Here is a 24295-nt window from a genome sequence, read left to right on the forward strand (position 1 = left end):
GAGACTGATTCGAAGAAGGTAGAGAGAAGGGGAGAGAGAGAAAATCGGCCCTTCACGAACCCAAACTGGGTGGGGTCCAGTGTTTGAAGGTTGCTAATGTCTCTGTTCATAAGTTCCAGGACAATGCGTTCCATGCCTTGCAGATCAGGCTCGTCAGACTGATGGGACACTAGTTCCCGGGATCCAAGGTGGATCCCCCCTTGTGTAGTGGGATAACTGTAGCTGTGTGCCACTCAGTGGGCACAAAGCCTGAGGTGAGGCTGTGATAAAACATGACACTTAGGTGAGGTGGCAGTTCATTTTGTAGTTCATGTAGTACACAGCCCGGGATGTCATCTGGTCCCATGGATGCTGTATTCTTAGCTTTGGAGAGTGCGGATGTTCATCGTGCATACAGCGGATGGGTTCTCCTGCCGTCAGGCGGGTCCTCGGTCGGCCGAATTCCAAAGTCTTGGTCCGGCATCGGTTGTCGTCGCTTCTTCCCTGACGTCAGTGCGACAGGGGTATAAAAGAACCAGCCGACGCCATTTTCTTCAGTCTTTCTTGCCGCGTGGTGCCCGAAGCAGAAGCAGTTCGCAAGTGCCTGTCGGCCAGCTCTTGAAATTACGAAAATTTTGCAACCGAAGTCTTCTTGAAAGCTAAGTACCCCGTTGGGGAAACTTTTCTTACCTCAGACCGATGTCAGACAAAGTTAATAATTGTATTTCATGTGGGAAGCAAATACCGCATAAGGATTTCCATTCCCTCTGTATTCCTTGTTTAGGCCCAGACCACGATGTCTCAGTCTGTTGCTTTTGTGCTACATTCAACAAACGCACCATTAAGCGTCGGGCGGAGTTCGCCCAGCATTATTTTGGAAAAAAATTTAACTATATTATGTCGTCGGATACTCCGACTCCAGTTTTGTCTAAAAAGCGCAAAGATAAGGACCACCGACACACGAGGTCCACGGCCTCTACCGACACCACGCCAAAGCCGACTACACGTAGTCCGGTTCTCAGCAAGGCACCTACACAGCCCCTGACTACCGACGACACTTCATTGGCGGTGTCTCCTGTGCACGAGGTCGCAAGCTCCTCTGTCCACACCCCGACTACAGATACCGAAGCCACTCTTGGCGGTGAATCTCAAAATGTGGACAGGTCTACCTCCTCTCAAGGTGTCTTCAGACATTCCTCTTCTTTTTCCATCAAGGTTTTCACGAAGTCTAAAGCAGCCATGCATTCCAAGAGACAAGCTACACAGGGCCCATCTCCAGGCCCCATGCCTAAAAAACAGATGCTTAAAATGGCTGAGGATTTAATTACTCTTATCAGGGGGTTCTCAACCCCTCCTGGACAAAAGGCCCTGAGTGGAGGAAGAATCCCCCTCCTCTGATCAGGGCTTCATTGTATCAAAGCACTCTGATGAGCAGGAACATTCTTACTCCCCTTTTGAAGACTCTGATGCAGAGGAGTCCATTCCCTCTGTATCCCCCCAGAGGATTACTCATTTGGGGAAACTTTGCATACCTTAAGGGAACACTTCCACTGGGAAGGCCAAGATTATTCAGATTCCAAGAAAAGGCTTAGGGAATTTCTCTTGCTACCTCAGCACAGGCCTCTGGCTATACCTCCTGTCTTGGACATACTAGATGATGTGTACTCGGAGGCCTGCCTTAACCCGGATTCTCTACCTCCAGCCCCAGTCAAGCCTGACTGGTACTACAGGGTTCCTGACTCACACCAATTTCTATACAAAAGCCATGCTGCTGACCCAGAAACTATCTCACAGGGCCCCAAGGGAATTAAGGCCTCCACTGCTAAAAATCCATTACCTTCCGAGAGAGATTCCAGATCCTTAGAAAGGTGGGGAAAAAAGGTATATACCTCGGCCACCTTAACCATGAGGGCATTAAACTGTCAGTTCCATATGCTAAAGTACAAACAGTTTCTGTTATCACAATTGAGAAGTAAAATGTCACAACCTGAACAACCAGACTTGAAGGAGTTGTAGGATTTGATGCATAGTGCAGAACAAGTGGGTAAACATACCTTACAATGTGGTTTTGATGCTCTAGAGGCCTCATGTAGAGCTGCTGTTACAGGATCAGTCATACATAGACATGCCTGGCTCAAGGAACAAACCTTACCAGATCATGTCAAAGCTAAATTACTAGATGCCCCTCTACAAAAGGATGTATTATTTGGTGCTAATGCTGAGGAGGTATTAAGGAAAATGGAGGAAAAGGCTAAATCAATGCAAACAGTGAAAGATTTCCTACAGGTACAACCCCCACGTTTCAGTAGAAATTGGCCTTCCAAAAATTGGTCCTTTCCAGCCACGGACAGACCCCAAAGAGGTAGATACAGGCGCCCGAGGGGCAGAGGGCAATCCCAAGGATCGTTTAGAGGCAGACAATGGCAAGCTCCAACACAGAGGTGGTGAGGATAACTCGCATCCATTCAGAAAGCAAGCCCAATGACTTTCCTCTTTGCATGCCAAGCAAGACTCAAATGGCAGTACCCTTGGGCGGAAAACTGGCATTATTTTCAAAAATTTGGCATATTGTCACAAAAGACAAATGGATCCTGGTCATTATAAACAGAGGCTACAGATTCCATTTTCACACCCTTCCAAAAATGAGAGGCATGCCAAACCTGCCACACAATCAAAGGGCAGAGGCACAAAGACAAATTTCAGATCTCATAGACATGAAAGCTATTCAAGAGTTACCTACGCACGAACAAGGTCAAGGTTTTTATTCCAGACTATTCCTGGTACCAAGGAAGGGAAAAGATTGGAGACCTATTTTGGACCTATCCATCCTAAACACATTTCTACTCTTACCAAAATTCAAGATGCTCACTCTACAGCAGCTTCTTCCCATGCTGGGCAAGGAGTCTTGGCTGGTAACATTGGACCTGAAGGAGGCATACCTGCATGTCCCAATCAGACAAAATTGCAGAAGATACCTCAGATTTCTTGCAGGTTCAAACCATTATCAATTCTCTGCATTGCCCTTTGGCTTATCTACTGTGCCCAGAGTATTCACGAAATGCCTGGCATCAGTAATTGCCTACTGCAGACTTCAAGGGATACAAATATACCCCTATTTGGACGACTGCCTGATCCAAGCGGACAGCAAGCACATTCTTCTGAAACATCTGGCTTATGTAATAATGTTGTTGAATTCTCTGGGATACACAGTCAACAAAAAGAAATCAAGGCTAATACCCTCTCGGAAAATAATTTTCCTGGGTGCCAATTTGGACACAAACACCCAGATGGCCTACCTCACGCCAGAGAAGCAGGGGCAACTAATACAATACTTCAGAACACTAGCAAATTGCACCAGGCTAACTGCAAGGAAAATCCTGCAGGCTCTGGGATTCATGGCATCTTGCATCTTACTAATCCCATGTGCAAAGCTGCATATGAGGAAACTTCAGTGGTACCTGAAAAACCGATGGTCTCAACACAGCCACAGTTTGGAAACAATACCACTAATTCCATGTCTTCAAAAGGAATTTCTGTGGTGGGCTCAAGCATGCCAAACAAACACAGGTCTCCCATTCAGCAAGCCTCAAGCAAATTAAGTCATCACAACAGACGCCTCGGACTACGCCTGGGGGGCGCACATGACAGATGGCAAATGGTCCCAAAAAGAAAAGCACCTTCACATCAATCAAAAGGAAATGCTAGCAGTAATAAATGCTATTATAGCTTTCAAAGACCTTCTGCAACCAGGTCAGCAATTGATAAGGACGGACAACACCACAGTAATGTGGTACATAAACAGGGAGGAACCCATTCATACCCCCTATGCAGACTGGCTATGTCACTTTGGAACATGGCCCTGGACTTATAAATCGAACTACAAGCACAGTACTTGCCAGGCAAGGAAAACACGCTGGCAGACAACATAAGCAGAAATATGACAGATCCACACAAATGGAAGTTGCATCCTCAAGTTTTTACAGAGATAATTCAAGCATGGGGAAGGCCAGACATAGATCTCTTTGCCTCACACAAAAATCATCAATTTACAAAATTCTGCTCAAGGATTTTTCATCCAAAGGCCTGGAGAGTGGACGCTCTCCCTTTCAGTTGGACATCAGTGACAGTTTATGCCTTTCTACCTCTTCCTCTGCTGCCCAAAGTTCTATTAAAAACCAGAGCAGACAGACTCACCGGTAATATATGCTGATATCACATTAACTCTTAATGTATGCTATCTCACCGGTAACATATGCTAATATCACATTAACTTTCGGATTCCGGATATTGGCAAAGGCTCTTGCCACCCCCATAGTGCCTTTTTTAGGCAAGGCTCAAATTCTAAATCTACCACCCTAGAACACAAAAATGGAAAAAAGCTAAGGGTAATGCTGCTCAATGCCAGAATTCTCAATCTCAAAATGCACGCACTCGAGGCCCTTCTCAGTATGGAGAACATCTATGTCTGTGCTGTGACAGAAACCTGGTTCAAGGCTCCTGAGAGCACCCCAGCACTATCAGGTTTTACCTCATACCATGCGTTCCGGCCCCAAAATCCGGACAATACCAAGAAAGGAGGGGGGTATCCATATTCATCAAGGACACCCACACCTCAAGATTGGTGGCAACGCACGATGCATCGGAGACCATCCAGGTGCAATTAACCATAGGCAAGACTGCTCTTTAAATTGTAGCATGTTACAGGCCACCCTCACAAACTCAGGAACCTCACATGGCTTTCCTAAAAACACTGGAGGGGATAAATGTATCTCCAAACACCATCATACTAGGTGACTTCAATTACCCTAATATAGACTGGGAACACTACTCAAGCCCAAATACCCTAGCCCAAAAGTTCCTGGAATTCATAAACTCAAATGCCATGGAACAACTGGTCACCATCCCCACAAGAGGAGAAAACATACTTGATCTCATCATCACGAACATGGGAGCACAATGTTCAACACCGGAAGTATACCCCTCACTGGTGAGATCAGATCACAAACTAATCTCGCTGGAGGTCCTCTTCCCACCCCCACCTGAAATAAAAAAGACCACAGTAAAGAACTTCAAAAGCCGACTTCACACTTCTAAAGACTAGTGTGGTCTCCTTTAAGGCCCCCGAGCCGGCGGAAAACAGTACCCAAGCCGCTGAAGCACTTACAAATGCCTTCTACCAGCACCTACAGGACTGCATGGATAAGGCAATCCCAAGCAAAACAAAGACTCTTTGTACCAAAGGCAAGCGTCCAGTCTGGTGGACCCCAGCCGTAAACAAACTCTACAACAAAAGGAGGAAGCTACTACAAGATGGAGCAAAATCCTTAAAAGGTAAGACACCTTTGATCACTACAAGTAAAAAACTGAGAGCTCTCATAAAATCATCCAAAGCAAACTTTGAGAGAAAAATAGCTAAAGACTCAAAAGACAATCATAAGGCCTTCTTCAGCTATGTTAGAAACCTGGGAGGAAACTCCCAGATATGCTCAGAACTAGTTCAAAATGATGTGAAGATTACTGATCCTACAGACATTGCCAAGATACTGGCTGACAGGTTCAGTGCAAACTTCTCCCCCCCTCCCCCCCCAAAAGGAGAGAGATCTATACCAAACGATTGTAGCCCCCCAAACATCTCTAACGCCCAAGTGAGAACTGCTCTCTCCAAAGCAAAAAACACAGCATCCATGGGACGTGATGGTGTCCCCGGCTGTGTGCTCCACGAACTCAACGAGGAATTAAACCCACAGCTAGGACAGCTGTTTAATCATAGTCTCACCTCTGGATACGTACCAGGAGTGGCGACTGCGACAGTGGTCCCACTTCATAAAGGCGGTGCCTCCACCGACCCTGGAAATTACCGGCCCATTAGCTTGACAAGCCTTATCTGCAAAGCCATGGAGAGGATCATAATGGATCTAATAAACAAAGACACAGGGAATTTGCAGACTTTGGATCCAACCCAGTTTGGCTTTGTCAAAGGCAGATCATGCCTTTTAAACTTGGTTGACTTTTTCGAAACAGTCACCAAAGCCATTGATGAGGGAAAGGCAGTCCATACAGCATACCTCGATCTGGCGAAAGCTTTCGATACAATACCCCACTCGGGTATCATTGAAAAACTCATCAGCTTAAATGTTAACCCATACATCACAAGATGGGTTGCAAACTGGCTGAGTGACAGAACCCACAGGGTCAGAGTTGCTGGCGCCATGTCAGACTCTAAGCCGGTCACAAGTGGTGTCCCACAGGGCTCAGTCCTGGGCCCACTCTTGTTTGGCATCTACTTCTCCGAAGTACGAGCAAACACAGGAGGGTTATGGCTGACCAAGTTTGCAGATGACTGCAAACTGGGCGCCATAGTCGAAAACACATCTGACACAGATATCCTTCAGAAAGGTCTCACAGAAACGGATAACTGGTGCCAGAGCCATGGCCTAAAGTTAAATGCCAAAAAATGCATAGTCATACCCTTCGGGAAAAACAAGGTTACCCCTAGCTACCATATAGGTGGCAATACACTGAGCACAGAAGAAGTTTAGGGACCTGGGGACCCAGGTTGACAGTAGCCTGTCATTCGACACCCATGTATCTAAAGTAGTTAGGAAGACCTTCTACTTTGCCCACCTTATCATGAAGGGATTCGCATCTAGATCAAGGGAGGTCATAGTTTCCCTGTACTCATCACTCATCAGACCAATGATTGAGTACAATGCCCCATTCGGAATGCATCTGACCCGACACTTGCAGCAGCTGGAGAGGCCACAAAAGTTCCTCACCAAAAGGATAAAGGGTCTCAATTCTGTCCTATGCTGCCCGACTGAAAGAACTTCAGCTCTATTCAGTCGCTTACCGCTTGCTCAGAGGTGACCTGTGCCTGACATACAAGGCCATGTCAAACCCAGATTTGATGAATATGCTTCACCTCAATAAATCTAGATCCGTCAGAGCCACAAGGGCGGAGACTTAAACCTTGACACGGCTATTAATAGGACGTGCTGGAGGGATAGATTCATCACCCAAAGACTCCCTATGCTGTGGAACAAAATCCCGGTATATGTGAGGCAGAGCACCTCGCTGGCCTTGTTCAAGAGAAATCTTGACCAATGGATGGGAGATTGCAGATATACCCCAGGGATTACCTCAGTGTCACTGCTCGACAGAGGCACAGCAAAACAATGGGTATAGTTCCCCATACTAAAGGGGTGGCGTAAGCCACAAAACTATGGGCTAGGCTTGTAAATGCCCTCGGGCAGATAGCCTAGTATAAACTTATGAACCTATAAGTTGATTCTCATTGCTCCAGACTGGGCAAGACAACACTGGTACCCACTCCTGAGGAGCCTGACGCATTCCAAACCATGAACCTTGCCTCTAATGCCTCTTCTTCTGACTCAGCACAGCTTCAAAACTCTTCACAGTCAGCTAAAAACACTCAATCTAGCCGCATGGAAGATTCCTTAGCATCACAACAGACCCTACTCTCCAAGGAGGTGCAGGATGTCATTTTGGAGGCTAGAAGGCCGTCTACTAGAAAAGCTTACTCCGCAAAATGGAAACTATTTTGTGTCTGGAATGAGAAAAAGGGCCCGGATCCTGGAAAACTGAATTTACCTCAAATATTACAGTATCTAGCTGAGCTGCTAAGCAGTGGACTTTCATTCTCCTCCATCAAAATCCATGCCTCAGCCATTTCTGCAGAATACAACACTGATCCACCCTTATTCTCTCACCCCCTCTTAAGACAGTTTTTCAGAGGGGCTAAGAATCTAAAACCCCCAAGGAAGCAACCAATACCTGCTTGGGATCTCAATTTCATTCTAGAAAAGCTGACCTTGCCTCCTTTTGAGCCAGCTGCCTCATCAGATTTGCAATATTTGTCCTGGAAAACAGCTTTCCTTCTGGCTATTACCTCAGCTCATAGGGTATCGGAACTACAAGCTCTCATGGCTGTGCAGCCATTTATCTTCCATCAGGGCAGAGTTTCCTTACGAACCAACCCGTCCTATATGCCAAAAGTGGTATCCAGGGTAGCTTTGAATCAGGCTATGCACTTACCTACCTTTTATCCTAATCCTCAAAACAAAGGGGAGAGATTACTACATTCCTTGGACATCCATAGACAACTGCGTTATTTGGACAAAACAAAGCCTTTCAGAAAATCAGAACAGCTCTTTGTGTCCTATGCTATAGGAGCTCAAGGAAAGCCAATTTCCAAACAGACAATCTCAAAATGGATAGCTCACTGCATACGCTTTTGCTATTCTTTTCATGGCAAAACTGTACCTACAGGCATCAGATCTCACTCCACAAGGGCCACGGCTACCTCAGCAGCTTTTCTCAGAGCAGTTCCTACCAAAGATATTTTGGAAGCAGCCACTTGGAGTTATATGCATACCTTCTCCAAGCACTACCACCTTCCATTATACTCCAAATCTAGAGCGGGCTTTGCCACTGCAGTCTTGCAGGGCATTCTGGCTCCTCCTAGTTCCACCTAGTGCCTACCACCCCTTTCTTAGCTTTGGGATTCTACCCATCTGTTATGACTGCAGCTGTATGCACGATGAACATAGTACAGATGTTCATCGTGCATACAGCTGCAGTCATAACAGATGGGTTCTCCTGCCGTCAGGCGGGTCCTCGGTTGGCCGAATTCCAAAGTCTAGGTCTGGCGTCGGTTGTCGTCGCTTCTTCCCTGATGTCAATGCGACAGGGGTATAAAGGAACCAGCCGACGCCATTTTCTTCAGTCTTTCTTGCTGCGCGGTGCCCGAAGCAGAAGCAGTTCGCAAGTGCCGGTCGGCCAGCTCCTGAGGTTACGAAAATTTGGAAACCGAAGTCTTCTTAAAAGCTAAGTATCCCATTGGGGAAACTTTTCTTGCCTCAGACGGATGTCAGACAAAGTTAATAATTGTATTTCTTGTGAGAAGCAAATACCGCATAAGGATTTCCATTCCCTCTGTATACCTTGTTTAAGCCCAGACCACGACGTCTCGGTCTGTTGCTTTTGTGCTACATTCAACAAACGCACTATTAAGCGTCGGGCGGAGTTCGACCAGCATTATTTTGTGAAAGCATTTAACTATACTATGTCGTCGGATACTCCGACTCCGGTTTTGTCTAAAAAACGCAAAGACAAGGACCGACACACGAGGTCCGCGGCCTCTACCGACACCACGCCAAAGCCGACTACACGTCCGGTTCTCAGCGAGGCGCCTACGCAGCCCCTGACTACCGACGACACTTCTTTGACGGTGTCTCCTGTGTCCGAGGTCGCAGGCTCCTCGGCCCACACCCCGACTACAGATACCGAAGCCACTCTTGGCGTTGAAACTCAGAATGTGGACAGGTCCACCTCCACTCAAGGTGTTTTCAGACCTTCCTCTTCCTTTTCCATCAAGGCTTTCACAAAGTCTAAAGCAACCATGCACTCTGAGACCAGCTACACAGGGCCCATCTCCAGGCCCCATGCCTAAGAAACAAATGCTTAAAATGGCTGAGGATTTAATTACTCTTATCAGAGGTTCTCAGCCCCCACCGGACAAAAGGCCCAGAGTGGAGGAAGATTCCCCCTCCTCTGATCAGGGCTCCATTATTTCAGAGCACTCTGATGATCAGGAACATTCTTACTCCCCTTTTGAAGACTGATGCGGAGGAGTCCATCCCTTCTGTATCCCCCCCCTGAGGATTTCTCATTTGTGGAAACTTTGCATACCTTAAGGGAACACACTTCCACTGGGAAGGCCCGGATTATTCAGATTCCAAGAAAAGGCTCAGGGAATTTCTCTTGCTACCTCAGCACAGGCCTCTGACTATACCTCCTGTCTTGGACATCCTAGATGATGATTACTCGGAGGCCTGCCTTAACCCGGACTCTCTACCTCCAGCTCCAGTTAAGCCTGACAGGTACTACAGGGTTCCTGACTCTCACCAATTTCTATACAAAAGCCATGCTGCTGACCCAGAAACCATCTCACAGGGCCCCAAGGGAGTTAAGGCCTCCATTGCTAAAAATCCATTGCCTTCCGAGAGAGAATCCAGATCCTTAGAAAGGTGGGGAAAAAAGGTATATACCTCGGCTACCTTATCCATGAGGGCCTTAAAACTGTCAGTTTCATATGCTAAAATACCAAAAGTTTTTGTTATCACAATTGAAAAGTAAAATGTCACAACCTGAACAACCAGACTTGAAGGAGTTGCAGGATTTAATGCATAGTGCAGAACAAGTGGGTAAGCATACCTTACAATGTGGTTTTGATGCTCTAGAGGCCTCATGTAGAGCTGTTGTTACAGGATCAGTCATACGTAGGCATGCCTGGCTCAAGGAACAAGCCTTGCCTGATCATGTCAAAGCTAAATTACTAGACGCCCCTCTTCAAAAGGATGTACTATTTGGTGCTAATGCTGAGGAGGTATTAAGGAAAATTGAGGAAAAGGCTAAATCAATGGCAAACTGTGAAAGAAGTTCCACAGGTTCAACCCCCACGTTTTAGTAGAAATTGGCCTTCCAAAAACTGGTCCTTTCCTGCCACAGACAGATCCCAGAGGCAGATACAGGCGCCCGAGGGGCAGAGGACAATCCCAAGGATCGTTTAGAGGCAGACAATGGCAAGCTCCTACACAAAGAGGTGGTGAGGACAACTCGCAATCTTTCAGAAAGCAAACCCAATGACTTTCCCCTTTGCATGCCAACCAGGTCTCAAATGGCAGCCCCCTTAGGAGGAAAGCTGGCATTATTTTCAAAAAATTGGCGTATTATCTCACAGGACAAATGGATCCTGGACATTATAAACAGAGGCTACAAATTCCATTTTCACACCCTTCCAAAAATGAGAGGCATGCCAAACCTGCCACACAATGAAAGGGCAGAGGCACAAAGGCAAATTACAGATCTCATAAACATGAAAGCTATTCGAGGTACCTACGCACGAACAAGGTCAAGGTTTTTATTCCAGGCTATTTCTGGTGCCAAGGAAGGGAAAAGATTGGAGACCTATTTTGGATCTATCCATCCTAAACACATTTCTACTCGTACCAAAATTCAAGATGCTTACTCTACAGCAACTTCTTCCCATGCTGGGCAAGGAGTCTTGGCTGGTAACATTGGACCTCAAGGAGGCATACCTGCATGTCCCAATCGGACAAATTTGCAGAAGGTACCTCAGATTTCTTGCAGGTTCAACCCATTATCAGTTCTCTGCATTGCCCTTTGGCTTATCTACTGCGCCCAGAGTATTCACAAAATGCCTGGCATCAGTAATTGCCTACTGCAGACTTCAAGGGATACAAATATACCCCTATTTGGACGACTGCCTGATCCAAGCGGACAGCAAGTAGATTTTTCTGAAACATCTGGCTTATGTAATAATGTTATTGAACTCTCTGGGATACACAGTCAACAAAAAGAAATCAAGGCTAATACCCTCTCGGAAGATAATTTTCCTGGGTGCCAATTTGGACACAAACACCCAGATGGCCTACCTCACGCCGGAGAAATGGGGGCAACTAATTCAATACTTCAGAACACTAGCAAATTGCACCAGGCTGACTGCAAGGAAAATCCTGCAGGCTCTGGGATTCATGGCATCTTGCATCTTACTAATCCCATGTGCAAAGCTGCATATGAGGAAACTACAATGGTACCTGAAAAACATATGGTCTCAGCACAGCCACAGTTTGGAAACAATACCACTAATTCCATGTCTGCAAAAGGAATTTCTGTGGTGGGCTCAAGCATGTCAAACAAATACTGGTCTTCCATTCAGCAAGCCTCAAGCAAATCAAGTCATCACAACAGACGCCTCGGACTACGCCGGTGGGGCGCACATGACAGATCGGTGCATTCAGGGCAAATGGTCCCAAAAAGAAAAGCACCTTCACATCAATCAAAAGGAAATGCTAGCAGTAATAAATGCTATCATAGCTTTCAGGGACCTTCTACAACCAGGTCAACTATTGATAAGAACGGACAACACCACAGTTATGTGGTACATAAACAGGGAGGAACACATTCTTATCCCCTATGCAGACTTGCCATGTCACTTTGGAACATGGCCATGGACTTACAAATAGAACTACAAGCACAGTACTTGCCAGGCAAGGAAAACACGCTGGCAGACAACCTAAGCAGGAATATGACAGATCCACACAAATGGAAATTGCATCCAAAAGTTTTTACAGAAGTAATCCAAGAATGGGGAAGGCCAGACATATATCTCTTTGCCTCCCACAAAAACCATCAATTGACAAAATTCTGCTCAAGGATCTTCCATCCAAAGGACTGGAGAGTGGACGCTCTCTCTTTCAGTTGGACATCAATGACATTTTATGCCTTCCCACCTCTTCCTCTGCTGCTCAAAGTACTATTGAAGACCAGAGCAGACAGACCAAAGATGATTCTCATTGCTCCGGACTGGCCAAGGCAACACTGGTACCCACTCCTGAGGAGCCTGACGCATTCCCCACCATGGACCCTGCCTCTAATGCCTCTTCTTCTGACTCGGCACAGCGTCAAAACTCTTCACAGCCAGCTAAAAACACTCAATCTAGCCACATGGAAGATTCCTTAGCATCACAACAGGCCCTACTCTCCAAGGAGGTGCAGGATGTCATTTTGGAGGCCAGAAGGCCATCAACTAGAAAAGCTTACTCTGCAAAATGGAGACGCTTTTGTGTCTGGAATGAGAGAAAGGGCCAGGATCCTGGAAAACTGAATTTACCTCAAATACTACAATATTTGTCTGAACTGCTAAGCAGTGGACTTTCTTTCTCCTCCATCAAAATCCATGCCTCAGCCATTTCTACAGAATACAACACTGATCCACCGTTATTCTCTCACCCTCTCTTAAGACAGTTCCTCAGAGGGGCTAAGAATTTAAGACCTCCAAGGAAACAACCAATTACTGCTTGGGATCTTAATTTCATTCCGAAAAAACTGACCTTGCCTCCCTTTGAGCCAGCTGCCTCATCAGATTTGCAATATTTGTCCTGGAAAACAGCTTTCCTTCTGGCTATCACCTCAGCTCGTAGAGTTGCAGAACTACAGGCTCTCATGGCTGTCCAGCCTTTTATCATCTTCCATCAGGACAGAGTTTGCTTACGAACCAACCCGTCCTTTATGCCTACAGTGGTATCCAGGGTAGCTTTAAATCAGGCCATACATTTACCTACTTTTTATCCTAATCCTCAAAACAAAGGGGAGAGATTACTACATTCCTTGGACATCCACAGACAACTGCGTTATTATTTGGACAGAACAAAGCCTTTCAGAAAATCAGAACAGCTCTTTGTGGCCTATGCGGTAGGAGCTCAAGGAAAGCCAATTTCCAAACAGACAATCTCAAAATGGATAGCTCACTGCATACGCTTTTGCTATTCCTTTCATGGCAAAACTGTACCTACAGGCATTAGAACTCATTCCACCAGGGCCACAGCCACCTCTGCAGCCTTCCTCAGAGGAGTTCCTACCAAGGATATTTTGGAAGCAGCCACTTGGAGTTCTGTGCATACCTTCTCCAAGCACTACAACTTACCATTATACTCCAAATCTAGAGCAGGCTTTGCCACTGCAGTCTTGCAGGGCATTTTGGCTCCTCCTAGTTCCACCTAGTGCCTACCACCCCTTTCTTAGCTTTGGGATTCTACCCATCTGTTATGACTGCAGCTGTATGCACGATGAACATAGTACAGTTTTGTACCTACCATAAATGTAGATGTTCGAGTGCTAATACAGCTGCAGTCCAGGTTTCCCTCCCTCCTTCCCCTCTTGGGACAGGCCTATTGGCTAACACCTCCTCATGCAACCTGTTTGGGGTATTCATTCTTGATGTATTTGCTTGCACTACTGTATTTTGATTATATGGCATTGCTTTATTACACAAATTTATGTATTGCCTTCCTTCTGGGGGCACCTGACATCTGGGGCAAGAAAAACTGAAGAAAATGGCATCGGCTGGTTCTTTTATTCCCCTGTCACACTGACGTCAGGGAAGAAGCGACGACAACCGACGCCGGACCAAGACTTTGGAGTTCGGCCTACCGAGGACCCGCCTGATGGCAGGAGAACCCATCTGTTATGACTGCAGCTGTATTAGCACTCGAACATCTACATTTATGGTAGGTACAAAACTGTACTTTTCTACCTGTGTGGCCGTGATTAACGGAATTTGGCAATCTTTTGGTATTGAATTGGGCCCTTTAGGGGGTGAGGGGGGTGAAGTTGGCACTAAATCGATCTGCCAGGGTATTGACAGTATCCTTGGGATCAGTATATTTAATGTCATTCTGTTGTAGTTCAGAGCAGATGTTCTTCGTGTTTCACTGTTGCAGTCATTACGTTTGGGTAATCTGCTGGCAGGTTGCCCTCAGTCAGCCTGGTTAACAAAGTCTTGGGTCCTGCGTTGGTTGCTGTCCCTTCTTCCATGACGTCAGGTCAGGGGTATCAAACTTGCAGCTGACGCCATTACATCAGTCTTTCTTGCCGCCCGAAGCAGAAGCAGTTCGCAAGTCTTCAACTAAAAGCTAAGTACCCCGTTGGGGAAACTTTTTCTTGCTCCTTACCGATGTCAGTAAAAGTTAATTGCATTACTTGTGGGAAGCAAGCAGCTCATAAGGATTTTCATTTGTACTGAATTCCTTGGCTAGGCCCTGATCATAACATACCTTGTTGTCTGTTTTGTGCAAAAGTTTATCAACACACTATTAAACGTTGGTACACTTTTGCTTCTAAATATTTTGGCTCACATTTTAACTATCCAGAAATGACGTTGATTTGCAATCCGACTGTAGGAATATTTAAAAAACGCAAAGAAAAAGACAGAGACAGGCAGTCGAGGTCCAAAACCGACGACGGCGCTTCTCCTAAGCCAGTTCGCCGGTACTCAGTGAGGCGCTTTCGCAGCCCCTGATGCTCGCTACTTTTGATTTGCAGGCCTCTACTGAGACCCATTTGGAGTCTGGTATGCCGTGAGATGCTTTAAGTACTGAACCCGCGGACGTCTCTACCTTAGATGGGTCTAGAGCAGCTGTGCAGGCACCGACTTCTGAGGGCGTTTTCAGACCTAAAGGTTTGTATATTAAACCAACATCTTCAAAACTAAGGCCAAAATCTACTTCTATGTCTAAAAAAAAAAAACGCACTTGGGCCACGTGTGCAGGCCCCTATGCCTAAAAAGCAAATGATCAAAATGGCTGAAGATTTAATTACCTTGATCAGGGGTAGCCCAACCCCCTCCTGCTAAGAGGCGTAGGCAAGACATTGATTATGAATCTTCTGATCAGGATTCTATTTCTTCTGATTCTTCTACTGAACAGGATTTAGCTATACCTACTTATGAGGACACTGACGCAGAAGATTCCATTCCTTCTGCTTCTCCCCTGAGGATTTCTCTTTTGGAGAAACTTTACATACCTTAAGGGAACATTTCCACTGGGAAAGTCAGGATTTCTCTGAATCTAAAGAGAGACTTGGGGATTTTCTTCTTCTTCTTCAACATAGGCCTTTGGCTATACCTCCTGTTCTAGACATTGTTGATGTTTTTTCTGAATCTAGTATGACTCCTGATTCTCTGCTTCTGACTCCTAGTCAGCCAGACAGATACTACAGGGTTCCTGACTCCCACAAATTCCTTTTCAAAAATCCTTCTGCTGATCCTGAAACCATTTCTCAGGTTCCCTAGGGCATTAAGGCATCTACTGCTAAAAATCCTACCCTTTCTGATAGAGATTCCAGGGCGCTGGATAGATGGGGTAAAAGGTTAAACTGTCAATTTCATATGCTTAAATATCAACAGCATATCATGGGACTACTTAAACAGAAAATGATGTTAATCTGTGACTGTGTTGAAAATAAAGATTTGCAGGATTTATTACATTCAGCTGAACAAGTTGGAAAACATACTTTGCAGTGTGGTTTTGATTCCCTGGAGGCCTCTTGCAGGGCTGCTGTAACTGGATCTATGCTAAGAAGGCTTGCTTGGCTCAAAAAGCAAACTCTGCCTGACCATGTTAAAGCAAAATTGTTGGATGCTCTTTTACAACAGGACTGTCTCTTTGGTAATAAGGCTGAAGAAGTGTTAAAAAAGATGGAAGATAAAGCTAAATCTATGCAAACCGTGAAAGATTTCTTACAAGTGCAACCTCCAAGATTTAGTAGGCACTGGCCTACTAATAAATAGTCCTTTCCAGTCCCCTCGAGAGTCGCTGAAGTCAAATCCAGACATTCCAAAGGCTCCAGCTTTCAGTCGCAAGGAACTTTCAGAACAAAACAATGGGGTGCCTCCACCTCCAAATCTGGAAACAAGTCACCTCCCTATGGTAAACAGTCTCATTGACTTTCCTCTACAATCACCAAGCACTTACCTTTTAGCCGTCCCTATGGGGGGAAAACTGGCTCTTCCTGCATGAAACTGGCAACTTATTACCCAGGACAAATGGGTTTTAAATATAGTATCCCAGGGATACAGATTTCATTTCCACACGTTGCCAATCCCAAACGGATAGCCAGCTCTGCCCCCAAATCAGTGGGCAGAGGCCCAGAAACAAGTTCTTTCCCTCATGAACATGGGGGCTATTCAACCAGTACCAGAAGAGGAAAAGGGACAATGTTTCTATTCAAGACTTTTCCTGGTACCCAGAAAAGACAAATCATGGCGTTAAATTCTGGACTTATCCACTCTAAACACATTTCTGGACATTCCAAAATTCAAGATGCTGATTCTTCAACAGTTACTACCTATGCTAGGCAAAGATGCCTGGTTGGCAACTCTAGACTTAAGAGGCTTACCTGCATATCCCAATCAGGGAATTTTGCAGAAGATACCTCCGCTTCAAAGCAGGTTACTTGCATTACCAGTTCTTTGCACTACCCTTTGGCGTATCTCCTGTGCCCAGGGTCTTCACAAAGTGCCTGTTTCCAGTAATTGCATTTTGCAGGCAAAGAAATATTCAAATATATCTGTACCTGGACGATTGTCTAATTCAGGCAGAAAACAAGGACATTCTTCTAAAGCATCTGGCATTTGTAAAAAAGGTTCTAACTTGTCTAGGGTACACCATAAATGAAAAGAATTCACAGCTGGTACCCTCTCAAAAAATTACATTCCTGGGTGCAAGCTTGAATACAACTGCCCAGATGGCTTACCTTATGCCAGAAAAGCAAATTCAGTTGGTGACTTACTTCAAACAGGTGGCCACAATAATTCTGCTATCTGCAAGACAAATTCTGCAAGCCTTGGGGTTCATGGCCTCCTGCATTCTTCTAATTTCATATGCAAGACTGCATATGAGGAAACTTTAGTGGTACTTAAAAAGTTTATGGAGTCAACATTGTCACAGCTTGGAAACAATGATTCCTATTATACCTTGCTTGCATCTAGAGTTCCTGTGGTGGGCAGAGGCCTGCCACCAAAACAAGGGACTGTCATTCACAGCACCCCCTGCTGCCCAAACCCTAACTACTGATGCATCAGACTATGCATGGGGGGCTCATCTGGCATGGAAGTGCATTCAGGGCAAATGGAGCCCAAATCAAATGCACCTACATATCAATCAGAAAGAGATGCTAGCTGTACAGAATGCTCTGACAGCCTTCAAGGACTACCTTCATACAGGACAACTACTGATAGACAGACAACACCACAGTTATGTGGTACATAAACAAGCAGGGGGGTGCACATTCCTACCCCGTTTGCAGACTAGCCATGGCATTGTGGAACACGGCTTTGACCTATCAGATACAACTACAAGCTCACTTCCTGCCAGGAAAGCTAAATACTCTGGCAGACGAACTAAGCAGAAATCTTATGGACCCACACAAATGGAAACTGGAACCACAAGTTTTCAACATGTTGACACGCAAATGGGGGAACCCAGACTTGGATCTTTTTGCCTCACCCCATAACTATCAGTTGGACAACTTCTGCACAAGAGTTCATCACAAAAAAGCTTGGAAAGTGGATGCTCTATCATTCAGCTTGAAAAACTTATCAGTCTATACTTTTCCCCCTCTGCTCTCCAAAGTTCTACTAAACGTCAAACAGGACAAACCAAAAATGATTCTGATTGCTCCAGACCGGCCTTGCCAACACTGGTACCCACTCCTGTGCAATGTGTCACACCTTCCTCCGTGGCATCTGCCTCAGACACCTTATCTGCTGTCTCAGCAGAACTACCAAATTCTGCACTCGGCTCCAAACTTTGAATCTTGCAGCGTGGCTAATCAACTAATTTCACCCTTGGCATTCCTCAGCAAACCAGTGATAGATGTCATTTTGGAGGCTAGAAGGCCTAATACTAGAAAATCTTATGCTGACAAATGGAAAAGATTCTGTGCCTGGAACCGATCACAAGGAGTAAGCACAGCAATGCCCAATATTCCTCAAATTCTGCAATACTTATCTGAGATGCTTCATAAGGGTCCATCTTTTTCTTCCATAAAAATCCATGCCTCTGCCATTTCAGCTCATTACAACACAGAACCTCCCCTCTTCTCTCATCCTCTGCTAATGCAGTATCTCAGAGGGGCCAAAAATTGAAGACCTCCCAGGAGAGCATCAGCTCCTGCATGCGACCTCAGTTTTGTTTTGGAAAAACTCACTCTCCCTCCTTTTGAGCCAGCTGCTACTGCAGACCTAAAATTTCTCTCCTGGAAAACAGCTTTCCTTTTAGCAGTCATATCAGCTAGAAGGATTTCAGAATTACAGACTCTTACGGCAGTGGAGCCTTTCATTATTTTTCATCCGGACAGGGTGGCTCTCAGGACCAATCCATCTTTCATGCCTAAGGTGGTATCCAGTGTGGCTCTTAATCAGACCATTCATCTGCCAACTTTCTTCCCCAATCCACAGAACAAGGGTGAGCGGATTCTACATTCATTGCATGTACACAGGCAACTTAGATTCTACTTAAACAGGACTGAATCTCTAAGAAAATCTGAACAACTATTGGTGGCATTTGCTGCAGGGGTAGAGGGAAAGGCTATTTCAAAGCAGACTATTTTCAAATGGATAAGCCATTGTATTTGTTTCTGCTGTATGCACCATGGTAAACCTATCCCCAAGGGGATCAGGTCTCATTCCACCAGGGCTGCATCTACTTCTGCAGCCTTTCTCAGAGGGGTTCCTACCAGAAACATTCTAGAAGCTGCTTCCTGGAGCTCAGTTCATACATTCACCAAACATTACCATTTACCTCTCTTCTCTAAATCCAGAGCTGGCTTTCCCACTGCTGTCCTGCACGGCCTTATAGCTGCTCCTAATGCTGTATAAATTCATCCTCCCAACCATAGCTTTTGGATTCTACCCAAATGTAATGACTGCAGTAGTGAAACATGAGCATAGTACAGTTGTGTACACTTACCATAAATGTAGATGTTCGAATGTATTCACTGTTGCAGTCCTGGTTACCCACCCTCCAGCCCCCTGTTTTTCTCTTACTATGCCTTTCCTTTCTTTTACTATACTTAAAAGCCTTTTTGGTGTATTTGCTTTTGTTTGGAGGTATATTTTTTGTGTTTTAAAATATATACTTATATATATGTGTGTGTGTGTATATATATATATATATATATATATATATATATATATATATATATATACACATATATACATATACACACACACACACACATATATATATATATATATATATATATATATATATATATTTTTTTTTTTTTTTTTGCTCCCCATTTGGGGGCAACTGACATCGGGGGCAAGAAAAACTGATGTAATTGTCGGCTGCATGTTTTATACCCCTGACGACATGGAAGAAGGGACAGCAACCGACGCAGGACCCAAGACTTTGTTAATCAGGCTGAATGAGGGCAACCTGCCAGCAGATTACCCAAATTTCATGACTGCAGCAGTGAATACACTCGACCATCTACATTTATGTTAAGTGTACACAACTGTACTTTCTGTATTCGTATAATGCTTATAAGATGGTGATTATTTCTGTGGTAAAATGTATGGGGTACCCCACTGTACAGTAGAGAGATTTAAGTGCTGCTGTTGTCCATTGGTGGTAATGGGGACAGTCCTTAGCTATATTTCCTGTTGCACATGCATAGATCTATGTTGCACATGAATAGGGATAGGGAATGAGCTTTGTTTTACAAGGACGTGAAGTCTGTTCCAGAGAAGTGGTAGCACTGAAGTGTTGCTGCATCTCCATACCGTTTTGTTTATGGTCCATAAAAGGTGTAGCCCCTAAATCGAGTACTTCTGTTACCATTTGACACATGAGTGTGCAGTATGTCCATGAGTACCGAGTTAGAAAATGCCTAATATGCTAGGCACAGGTCCCCTCTTAGCAGTCTGTAAGAGACTGAGTTGGTCATGGAGGACAGGTGTTTAGGACCTGTATTTTTTGTGAGAAAATTGTGAGGACTTTCAAGTAGTTGCATGCGCTTTGCCAGATGCATGCCAAAGGGGAAATCATACTGAACAGTAACCCTGATGGGGGACTAAGTAAAAAGGGACAGTGACAACTTTAGATCTAACCCTCTGTTAGCTATGTAATACAGAAGAATTTCCTTACTACAGTGGACACATGTTGGTCAAATGTTAGGGTACTGTGTAATATTTTCCTAAGTCCCGAACTACTGGATCAACTCTTAGGGACATATTGTCAGTGTGGTTGTTTCCCAAAGGGTACAATAAAACACTTTGGGATTTTGTTTCTGTGACATGGCACCAGTTATATGTTTGGAACAGGCCCTCCTGCAAGGGTGACTGAGTCATGTAGGGATTCAATAACTGTTCCTGACTTTCATTAGTCCACAGACTTGGTCAGACAGAGACCCTTGGCATTCACCTACACAGGAAGGGTCCCAGCACAGAGCCTTGCTGGACTCTATTGGTAGCAACCATACCTTGATTTCCTTTGTCCTGTCTGTGAGTCAGTTGACAGCCCAGTGGATGACACGGGTTTATTCCTAGTTTGGTGAGCTTCCCTACTTATGACTTAGCGGAGTATTGTGAAAAAAAAGCTATCTCTAGATCTTAATAGGTGGTTTGTACGGTCTTGTCTTCTAACATTTTTTGGTGACTTTCATGATTATGTCCACAGGATTGAGTAAGCAGAACTTACGTTTGACAAATACAAACTGGGATAGGTCCGGTCTTAGGAGGTTCTCAGTGTCTTTTTGATTAGTCGATTCCATAACGAGTCATTTCATGGCTTTACATATGAAGCTGGTAAACCTTATGGATCGGTAGCTGCTTTTGTCATTTGAGGGGCTCCCTTGCACAGGGGTATGAATATTGCTGAACTCCACTCACTTAGCACAGACCCTTTGTGGAAGCTGAAGTTGGTAGAGGCATCGATAAATCATGCTTCATTCTATTCAGTATGCATTCTCGTATATTGTCCAGACTCATAGCTGCAGTATTATTTTTACTGTATGTAGCGCTTGCAACATTTTGTACTGCTTGAGATAACTGGTAGTGATGAAGTTGTGAATTTGGAGCTGAATTTATCAGCCATCAGATTGACTGTGTCTTCAGTTTCAGTGTAGGTGGTGATGTTCACAATCACTTCAGTCCATTGCTATGAGCTAAAGAAGGCCTTGTGGTCATCCTTTGCTTGGGTAGTTTTTTTTTGCCTCAAACTTGACTTTGGTGATTTTAATTAACCTCCTGATTTGATTTATCTTAATAGTGGGGATTCTGGTATTTTAGAATAGTGTGTGTGTGTGGTACCTTTAAGAAACATTTCTAAGGGCAGCATGTGCATATAAATAGCAAGCACGTGCTAGCTTCAATGCCATTTTGAGTGTGCAGCCAGAGTGTGAGCATGTATGAGTGTGATAGCTAGTTTGTTTACAACTTTGTAAGTTGAAGTTATTAAGCCTCAATCCTGATGTTTGTACATAATAAAGCTGCTTGAACAGAACCCACAGATATTCGTCCGTTTTATCCTGACTAGACGAGTGACATGGTGTCAGAAGCAGGATTCCAGAGACTGCTTTTCAGAGCTACGAGGTACAGGCTTAACAGTGAAGATAAACTAAGGGAACGGAGTAGAAAAAAGGGCCAGAAACAAACCAAAGGTAATGAAAGCTTGCACAAACAATTTATTTTATTTAAAAGATGAAATGGAGCATTACACGGGCACAGAATGCATTGTTAAGCAAACAAAATGTTTGAAATTAAGACAGTTGATAAAATGATTATCAGAAAAGCACATAAGGGGTTTGGAACTACCTCAGAATTAGAAAATGAGCATATTTAAAGTAAAACAAGCATGTTTAGAGTAAAATGAACACAAGAAAAGTATAATGGGCATGAGAAAATATTAAATGAGCAAAACAAATGTAATAGAGGCCCACAGAGGTTCCTCACTAAAAGAATATAGGGTTTAAGTAATATGTCCTATGCAGACTGCCTCAAGGCCCTATCCCCTGTATTCTCTCTCCTACAGGCTTTTGAGGGGAGATCTGTGTCTGGCATACAGGGTATTGTCAGACTCGACTCTGATGGTGGTCCTGCATATCCACAAAACAAACCGTACCAGAATTACCCATTCTAAAAACCTAAACCTTGCTTGTGATATAGGACCTGCTGGAGAGATCAGTATGTATACCAGAAACTACCCCGTCTATGGAACAGGCTCCTCATCTATGTGAAGCAGAGTTCCTCCCTAACCCAATTCAAGTGCAGCTTGGACAGTTGGATGGGAAACCCGAAATTCATCCCTGGTTTGGCACCTATGTCTCTAATCCAAACAGGTAACCTGTAAATGTTTCATTTTTCATCTCCCAGGCCCATGCTTACACTCGTTGAGGGTATCAGAACTTTTAAGAGATTTGGGATGCATGGCTAGGCTTAAAAAGGCCCTTCTGGTTCAGTAGAAACTGAACCAGAATCTCATAAATATGTGTTACCATACACACAGAGCTTTGCTAAGATGTTAATACATCTGAAAGCCATAAAAAAACATTTCAGCACTGCCACCCTTCCAGGGTAGCAATTAGTTCACTGCTACAGACAAAGTAACAAGGATTCCTAGTCCTTGTTTTCACAGGTGTTATGTCTCTGGCTGCAGTCAGAACTGTAAGAAACCATATTTTATGGCCTGACAGGTTATTTAATTTCAAACGATTTTTCAAAGTTAGCTGCACTGAGATTAAGCTCTTCTCTTCCAGTATTCTCTGCTGCACTGTATTAATTTCAATAGTTATAGTATTGTCTAACATACAAATGTATTTCTTTTTCTGTCCAGGACGACAAACTTTTGGTACATTTTTGACACTTGCAGCTTTGCAAATACATTTATCAACACAAGCTTCAGTACAAATCAGTTTGATATACAAATGACATGTAATTATTTATAAAACTCCAGCTAGCTGTGCTGGCATATTTTGCACATCACTGCCCTACTTCTCCTGGGATAGCTGGCAGTAGCTCACATTGTCACACTTGCCATAACAAGTCTCTTCCAGGCAGGGTCAAAGCCCCCTTTACCAGGCCCTTGGCTTCATCTATTGCTTTTTGGAAAGGGTTGTATTCTAGAAATATTCTAGCAGCTGCTACTTTTTCTTCTGTACCTACTTTTACAAAGCACTTCAAACTTTATTCCTTCTCTAGGTCCAGATCAAGTTTTGTTAGGACCATTGTCCAGGTTCTCCTCGACTCCTCTTCTTCCACCTCCCGAATGTAGTCAGCTGTAGTAATCCAGCCATATAGCTAAGGCTACTGCAATGATCAATGTACTGAATGTAGTACAGTTGTGTAAGTTGAACTTACCATAACAATAGATGTTGTAATGATTAGTCCTACAGCAGCTGCTCCCTCCATTCCCCTTGTTTTGTGTGTGTGTTTTATGCCAGGGTGTTGACATTTTTGTTTTATTCCTCATAATATAGTTCTTAAAGGGCTTAGTCTCTTTTTTTTTCTGTTGGCAGGAAATTTCTGAAGTGCTTTGCACCCAAACTTAATTTTTGGTCTGATCTTCTGGGGCTGCTTGACTGTTTTGGAGCATGGAAGGTGCTCTGAACCTTTGGAAGCAGTCCTGTCATCATATTCTTGGCAGAATGCAGCTCATAGAGCTAAGTTTATTGCAGCAGTAGTTATTTGAAAGTCTACTGTTATGGTTAATTTCATCTTACACAACTGTATACCTTTCCTTTTTTCCCTTTTAGCCATGTTTTTGAATAAAAAAAATTGCAAGTGGGTTATTCATTATTTTTGCATTCTGTTTTGCTGATGAAGAAAGAAATTTTCGTAGGACAGATGCTTTTTCTCATAGGGCATAGTTTTGAGTGAATTACTTATAACTGTTAATTTTTACCAGAGTTGTAATAAACTGTAGTCACAATT

At 44.3% G+C, this 24295-nt stretch overlaps 1 protein-coding gene across 1 annotated transcript in view; it reads left to right on the forward strand.

Moving 5' to 3' along the window:
- The window catches only part of LOC122789851 (THO complex subunit 2-like), a 2067217-nt gene that overhangs the window by 1023050 nt on the left and 1019872 nt on the right, over window positions 1-24295 (forward strand). The window lies entirely within an intron of this gene.

This window comes from Protopterus annectens, chromosome 15.part0 (genome assembly GCF_019279795.1).
Source record: "Protopterus annectens isolate FY-2018-M chromosome 15.part0, PAN1.0, whole genome shotgun sequence".
Taxonomy (NCBI): Eukaryota; Metazoa; Chordata; order Ceratodontiformes; family Protopteridae; genus Protopterus; species Protopterus annectens.